This window comes from Bombina bombina, chromosome 6, assembly GCF_027579735.1.
Source record: "Bombina bombina isolate aBomBom1 chromosome 6, aBomBom1.pri, whole genome shotgun sequence".
Lineage (NCBI taxonomy): Eukaryota > Metazoa > Chordata > Amphibia > Anura > Bombinatoridae > Bombina > Bombina bombina.
The window spans coordinates 542,124,352-542,131,788 of record NC_069504.1 but is presented as its reverse complement, the minus strand read 5'-3'; the positions used below and the strand labels follow the sequence as shown (position 1 = coordinate 542,131,788).

The following is a 7,437-nucleotide window of genomic DNA, read 5'->3' as shown; positions in this document are numbered from 1 at the left end:
GAAACCCAAATGTTTGATTTTGAAATGGCATGCAATTTTAACCCACCTTTTTTTTGTTTCATTATCTAAATTGCTTTATTTTGTATATATTCTTTGTTGAATAACATATATTGATATTGAAATGCTCGGTAGCTGCTATTTCTTCAACAAAGGTGAACTAACGAATGAAGCAAATTAGATAATAGTGGTAAATTGTAATTTCTTTGTTATTGTATTCTCTATTGGAATCATTTGAGAAAGATGTTTTTTGAGACCTTTTAATTTGTGTATATTAAAGCAAGATACAAATCATAGGTAGAAAATGGTATAATGGGAGTACATTTAACTTTTAATTAGCATTTCAAAAATTGCACATAAACTTTTAATTTTATTGATTGTATTAATTTAAATTTGTATTTACTAACTCCTAGGTGGTTCAGTTAGAGCGTCAACCTCTGCATCTGTCCATACCCCATCTACCTCTTCATCAGACATACCACGTCCTTCAACTTCTCAGCCTCTGAACGTAAGACAACAACAGCATGGGCAATATTTACGGTCAACTACAAATACCAGCCACAGCCTATCGTCTGCAGATACTATTCCAGATGTAAGGAGCAGTACACCAGATACAGCTGTTGGAAGAAGCTCTGGTATGTATCTTTAAACCACTTATATATACACCTTCTAAATTTTTGTTTATAAATGAGATATTAATGTTTAATTTTATTTTTTACAGCAGATGTTGGACGTCTCTTCAGAGCCATGGTGACCGAATCAGCACCACTTTTCGATGGTAAGTTACTTTTTTAAAGTAAATATAGGATGACAAGACAAATAATTTTGGTACAAACAAAATTTAACTTTTTAAACTTTGATAGTTATTCAAACTGTAATACTGTGAGATAGATGTATTTTATATGCAAACAGTTGTACCATGTAAAATCACAATTATTGATTAGTAAGGAAGGCATTTAATCTTATTGTAAGATTCCAACTTGACAGTATAACATGACACTATAAATTTCTCTTGTATAGTAACCCCTCTAACCATTAATGTTGGAATAAATTTCGATCTGCATCTTTTTTTTTTAGAAATTAATGCTAATTTTTTTTTTTTTTTTAGATATCGCTGAGGAGGATGATTCATCAAGAGAGGTGATTCTGAATCTTGTTCCAGTTCCAGCACCAGAGGGTAGATCGCCAGAAAGTGGAAGCCTGACTCCTGACCTAACACAGATGGCACAAGATCAGGATTTGGATATGCATGAGCCTGTTATAAACCCCCGTAGTGATGAGGAAAATACAAATTCACCACCTGATCATGGAGTACAATCACAGGGAATTGAATCATTGGAACAACCACAAGCTATTGTCCAAGAGCAGGCACCTTTGGAAGATGCAGGTCTGAACGAAATGTTAAATCTTGCCAGAGGATATAGAGCAGACAGTAGACAGGTTCAGGAAATTTTGTCTGGACATTTAGAAAGATTTGACACTTATAACCAGCAACGGTTGGAACTGGACCGTGAAATCTTTAACTCGCAAAGAGAAATGGACAGGGAAAGGAACCTACATATAAACAGGGCCTTGACAATAGCTGAAAACAACATGCGAATGGCTCAAAATACTATGCAAACTTTGTTAGAATTGATTTGAGATAGACATCAGAGCCAAGAGTCGCCAGATCCAAAAAGACCACGGTTTAATTAGTGCATTGTTATGGACAATTTTAAAGTTATTATTATTTTTTTGTTGACAAAGAATATATTGTTATTGTTATTTGTACATAGTTTTATTAAAGTTTATCCTGTTTTTATTTAATTTTCTTTTTTTATTTTTGAAATTTAGTTAAAATCAGTTAAAGGTTTAAAATGTATTGTACACACAGACATATCTAAGTGAAACAATTATAATTTTTATTACATCCAAAATATTGACAACATTGAATCAAAATGGCATTATAAAAAAAAGATATGAGAGTGCTCACGGCCAATACAGTATTTTTTGGGGTTTTGAATAAACTTTTTAACATACCAAAATATGACAATTTTAGTGGCATCAAATAAAAAAAAAAAAAAAAAAAAACATTTTTTATATTTAAAATGCAATCATTGATTATCTGTTTTCCACTACATAAGTATTGTAGAGATTCTGAACCTGTGTATTTAAATTCATTATAGTATCCATTATTTGTTTAATATCTTCACAGACAGAGGATTGAACAAAATTAGAAAATAAATTAAGGATTATGAGAACATGTTTAAAATAAAAACAGATTATTAATAAGCAGGTAACAAAATTGTATTACCATTTTGGTTAGAGGCGGTATTATCCATAGATGTACTTGTCTGTGTAGATTTAGAAACCATAGATATGTCCCAGTCGTTATCAGTATCAGAAATATTGGTTGAGTTTTTCTCACTACTTGCATCTGAAATATATATTTAGAAATCGAGGTATATATTTTGGTATTGATTTGACTATAAGCTATAATATAGTAAATAAAAAAATTAATAACCAATTACCTAGTTGAATTGAGGGTGAAGTTAATGACATCCTTTCAGGAGCATTATTTGCTTCATTGTCACTATCTATGAAAGATTAATAAGGAATTCTATATAAAAAATTGTAAGTAGAGGGCAAAGCTAGCCGGCGTCCAAGATGGTCGCTAGCATGTAGAGCTCTGAAGTAGGGTCGGCCCAAAAACAGCCTTAACACCATAGAACCTGCGAGCTGGAAGCTAATAACCAGTGCATCTGTCTCCTAATAGCCCAGGGATCACATGAAGTGAGGCGGAGAAGACCCGGTGTTACAATTAGCACCGCACACTACCGCGGCCTCCCGCGGCCTTCTGACGGCTACCCACATGGCCCACTTCGAGCCTTAACAACACCCATTACGGAGGTGCGACGCACACAGAAGCCTTCACACCGCTTACCGGAGGAGCAACTCTACACCTCACGACCAGCGCTCTCCATCTGATTAGCCACGCGGACACCATGTGAGGGGTGAGAACGTAATGCAGACATGTTAGTCTCCATTGCTGCATAACACACATATCGTGGCCTCACCACAATAACCTCACACAGGGGTAATTACTCCCCCAAACGGGCAAATCACGTTACATAGCCTATCTAACCTCCATCACTCACCAATTATCCCTGTATTCTATGTGGACCACTGCGCTGCACGACACAAAGATGGCGCCGATAGTCACATCAGCACAGGAATTGCAGCCTCACTATACTTAGTGAAGGGGGAGATAATGCACACTTACAGGCGCTCCATCTATCATTAAATTTACTCCTAGCCACAGCAACTGAACCAGTATATCACAACAGAAGGGCTCCCTTCCCACTATGTCAGCCAGGAGGGCACCTAGAGCTGAAAAATCCAGTAAGAGCAGCGCAACCCCTACAGTTCACAATTTTTTCAAAGCAGTTGAAATGGCTGCTACAGACCCAACTGAATACTCGGAAAAACTGCCTTCTTTATCATCTACACCAGATACAGGCACAACAGAGACAATGCTCACTAAAGCAGACCTGCAATCTCTACCCTCCAAAGAGGATTTCAACAATTTTATTGCCCAAGTCAGCTCCATGTTAAAGTCCAGCTTATCTGAAGTCAGAAAAGAGATAAGTGAAATTGGCAATAGAATAGCACAACTAGAAGAAGATTCAGAGCACACAGATAGGCTGCTGGATGTTCAGTCACAGCAGACATCCCACCATTCCACTCTAATAACACAACTACAGAACCAAGTGGAGGACTTGGATAATAGGGGGAGACGCCAGAACATTAGAATCCGGGGTGTCACTGAGAACATAAAAACCCCAGAGCTCCTCCCCTATTTACAGACCTTGTTTAACACACTTAAGGATAACAAAGAAGAAATTGAGTATCCGCTTGATCGGTACCACAGAGCTTTGAGACCAACTCCCAAAGATGCAGCCCCTCCAAGGGACATAATTATAAAATTCACAAGTTTCAGAGACAAAGAAGATATCCTCACTGCGGCGAGGAAGAAATCACCTATATCACACAAGGGCTGTGCACTTCAATTTTTTGCTGATTTAAGTCAGCTCACACTAGCCAAGCGACGGGAGACCAGATACCTCACTTTACACCTCAGAGACCTTGGAATCCCCTACAGATGGGGCTTTCCATTTTGCCTCAAAGTGATCAAGGATAATACAACTGCAATTTACAGATCAACGGAGGACCTGGAAGACTTCTGCTCATCATTAAAGATCTCGCAACCCAGCCTCCCATCGCTACAGGAAGCCCCTAAAGATCAGCGCCTACCAAGACCACACAGGCAAGAATGGACTCCTGTCCACCATGGGAAAAAGACCAAGCCCTCCAAGGGAATGCCTCTGAATCAAGGAGCAGTCACCTGACTGCAAGGACTACCTTGTGTTAAGTAACCTATATCTGTTGATTGCCATGTTACACATTGCCACAGCGCGGTGTGTTCCATATAGACATTATGCCACATCCTAGGCACCTATCTGTTGCTCTGTTACTGTTTTGTTTTATTGTGCCCTTTTTTTTTTTTTCTTCTTCCTTTTTTTCTCTTTCTCTGCACAGTACTAAAATTTAATTGTGTTTATGTTTTATTATGCCGCATGCGCCATGTATACAATAAACCAAGTATATGATTGTTGCGCCATATGCGTCAAAAGTACGACAAAAGGTTAACCATCCTACAGAGAGTTTGCTCCCTGCGGCAGCGCCTATACCTCATAATTCCAGTCCCATATTCTGAGGCCGACCTGCTACCGCAAGTCGTAGCAGCTACTTATTCCCCCCCTACTCCCCCCTTTTTTTTGTTTTTCATTTTTATCCACCTGCAAGCGTAGCATGAGGTATGTTTATGCTTTTAGTTTAAGTTTTACACATGTTGCTTTGTTTTTGTTTACATTTGCCTTTTACCATTTCAGATATGCCTTCTCTGAACTGCCTCTACCACCACCTACTTTTCCTCCCCCTTCTCCTTGGTCTGGTCGGACCCGCACGACTCACCCTATAACTCAGCCCCGGGATCTGGATCCATTCGACATAAGGTACAATCCCCCTTGTGAGCACACAGCACAGAACCAGTATGGTTCCCACCCTTCCCACCTCCCCCACCCCACTGATAGCTTAGAATGACTCTCACAGCGACACAATACTCCCCCCCCCACCGGAACACACACCATCAAACTAATAACCCTTAATACCAGGGGACTGAACTCACCCACAAAGAGGTCGGTCGCTCTCTCCTGTTTTAAAAGAGCTAAGGCAGATGTAGTCTTCATACAGGAGACGCACTTCCCGAAAGATAACTCACCTAAATTCTCAAATAGAGACTTCCCCACTGCATATTTTGCGTCCCATACCAGCAAGCGTGGGGGGGTGGGGATTATGTTCCACAGATCACTACCGTTTCAATTGTCACAAGTAGAAGCAGACCCAGGGGGCAGATGGCTTATCCTTACTGGCCTTCTATACAATCGACCTATTACCCTGGCCAACATCTACACCCCAAACTCCAAACAGGCACAGTTTTTTTAGAAAAGTCGCAAATAAGATACTCCAGGTTCAAAAGGGCTCTCTAGTCATGGCCGGGGATTTGAACGTAGCCCTTGACCCTTGCATTGACTGTTCCCTAAGCCGAGGCAGTGTACCCCTTAAAACCATCCAAGACATAACTACGACCACCCACAAACTTACCCTGATAGACGTTTGGTGGGCGAAACATCCAGGCCAATGCGACTACACGTTTTTCTCTAACCCACACAGGTGCTACTCACGTATAGACTACATTTTCACCGACTAAATTACATATAGCCTAGTGAGGGACGCCGACATAGAACCTATTAGTTGGACAGACCATGCTATGGTGACAACCACATTAAACTGGTCAGATAGGCCCCTTTCCCCTTATGTGTGGAGGCTCGATGAATCACTGCTAAAAAGACCTGAGTTGTCCACACGTTTGACAGAAAAACTAAAAGAATATTTTGAACTAAACAATACACCAGATATAGCACTGCACACCCTATGGGAGGCCCACAAATGTGTAATCAGAGGCGAAATAATTAAACACAAAGCACAGCTGACTAAACAATACCGAGAATCATACAGGTCCGCGACACAGAGCATTCGCGACATAGAGCTACAGCATAAAATGTCCCCACAAGAACTTAACAGATAAACTGAGGCAAGCGAGGAACGACTTAAATAGACTCATTTATAAAGAAGCTCAAACGAAGGCATTCTTCTTGAAGAAAACGTACCTAGCTACCTCCAATAAGATAGGCCCCTCCCTAGCTAAATCTCTCAAGGAACAAAAACTCAGTTCTTACATACACAGTCTAATCGACTCTGCCGGTCATCAAGCCCTTAGTAGCCACCAAATCGTGGACCAATTCAGGTCTTTCTATAACAACTTATACAATCTACCGAGCCCCCCACTCGCGGCTACCCCACAGGCGCGGGAACAGTACATTGAGGAAGCTGCCCTACCGGTACTCCCCCCAGAGCTATAAGAAACCCTGGAAGCCCCAATAACTACCTCGGAGGTACTCCTAGCAATAAAATCCTTTCCACTACGTAAGAGTCCAGGACCTGACGGGTTCACCAACATATACTATAAACAGTTTAGACAGCTATTAGCCCCACACCTAACCTCCATGTTCGCAACAATAGATAAGCAAGTACCTTGGCCCAAACACACCTTAGAAGCCCATATCATTGTTTTGCCAAAGGCGGACAGGGACCCCCAAAAAGTGGAAAATTATAGACCTATCTCGCTACTAAATTCTGATATTAAACTTTATGCAAAAATATTAGCGACACGACTGAACACAATCCTTCCCCAAATCATCCATGTAGACCAAACAGGGTTCATTCCCAGAAGGGAAGCACGAGACAATACCATCCGGGTACTCCACCTAATAGAACAGTCCAGCCGGTCTAACGCACCGTCAATTGTAATATCAACCGACGCTGAAAAAGCCTTTGACCGGCTGGACTGGGAGTTCCTCCATTCTTGTCTGTCCGCCTTTGGCATAGGAAGGGTAATGATCCAAAGAATTCTCAGCTTATACTCCCAACCCTCAGCACGGGTTAAGGCCAATGGTATTCTCTCCGACAGCTTCGAGATAAGAAACGGGACGAGGCAGGGATGCCCCTTGTCTCCACTCCTTTTCGCCATCTCAATGGAAGTCCTGGCCTCTCAGATCAGAAACAACCCCAACATTACAGGTATTGAGCTAGGTCCTAATACATATAAAGTAACACTCTACGCGGACGATGTCCTACTTCTACTCACCCACCCGAGTGCCTCACTACCTCACCTATTAGGAGAGTTTGATAGATTTAGTGCCCATTCCAACTTCCTCATCAATGCTAGGAAATCTGAGATCTTAAATATAAACATTGAAAGGCAGCAGTTTGCAGCTTTGG

The 7,437-nt window shown here is 41.0% G+C and overlaps 1 long non-coding RNA gene across 1 annotated transcript; it reads left to right on the top strand.

Moving 5' to 3' along the window:
* Window positions 1-525: 525 nt before the first annotated feature.
* On the top strand, window positions 526-1,215 carry LOC128665162 (uncharacterized). The gene is made up of 3 exons (XR_008403012.1): window positions 526-632; window positions 719-775; window positions 1,106-1,215. It is a non-coding gene; the product is annotated as an uncharacterized LOC128665162 (long non-coding RNA).
* The last annotated feature ends 6,222 nt before the right edge of the window (window positions 1,216-7,437 follow it).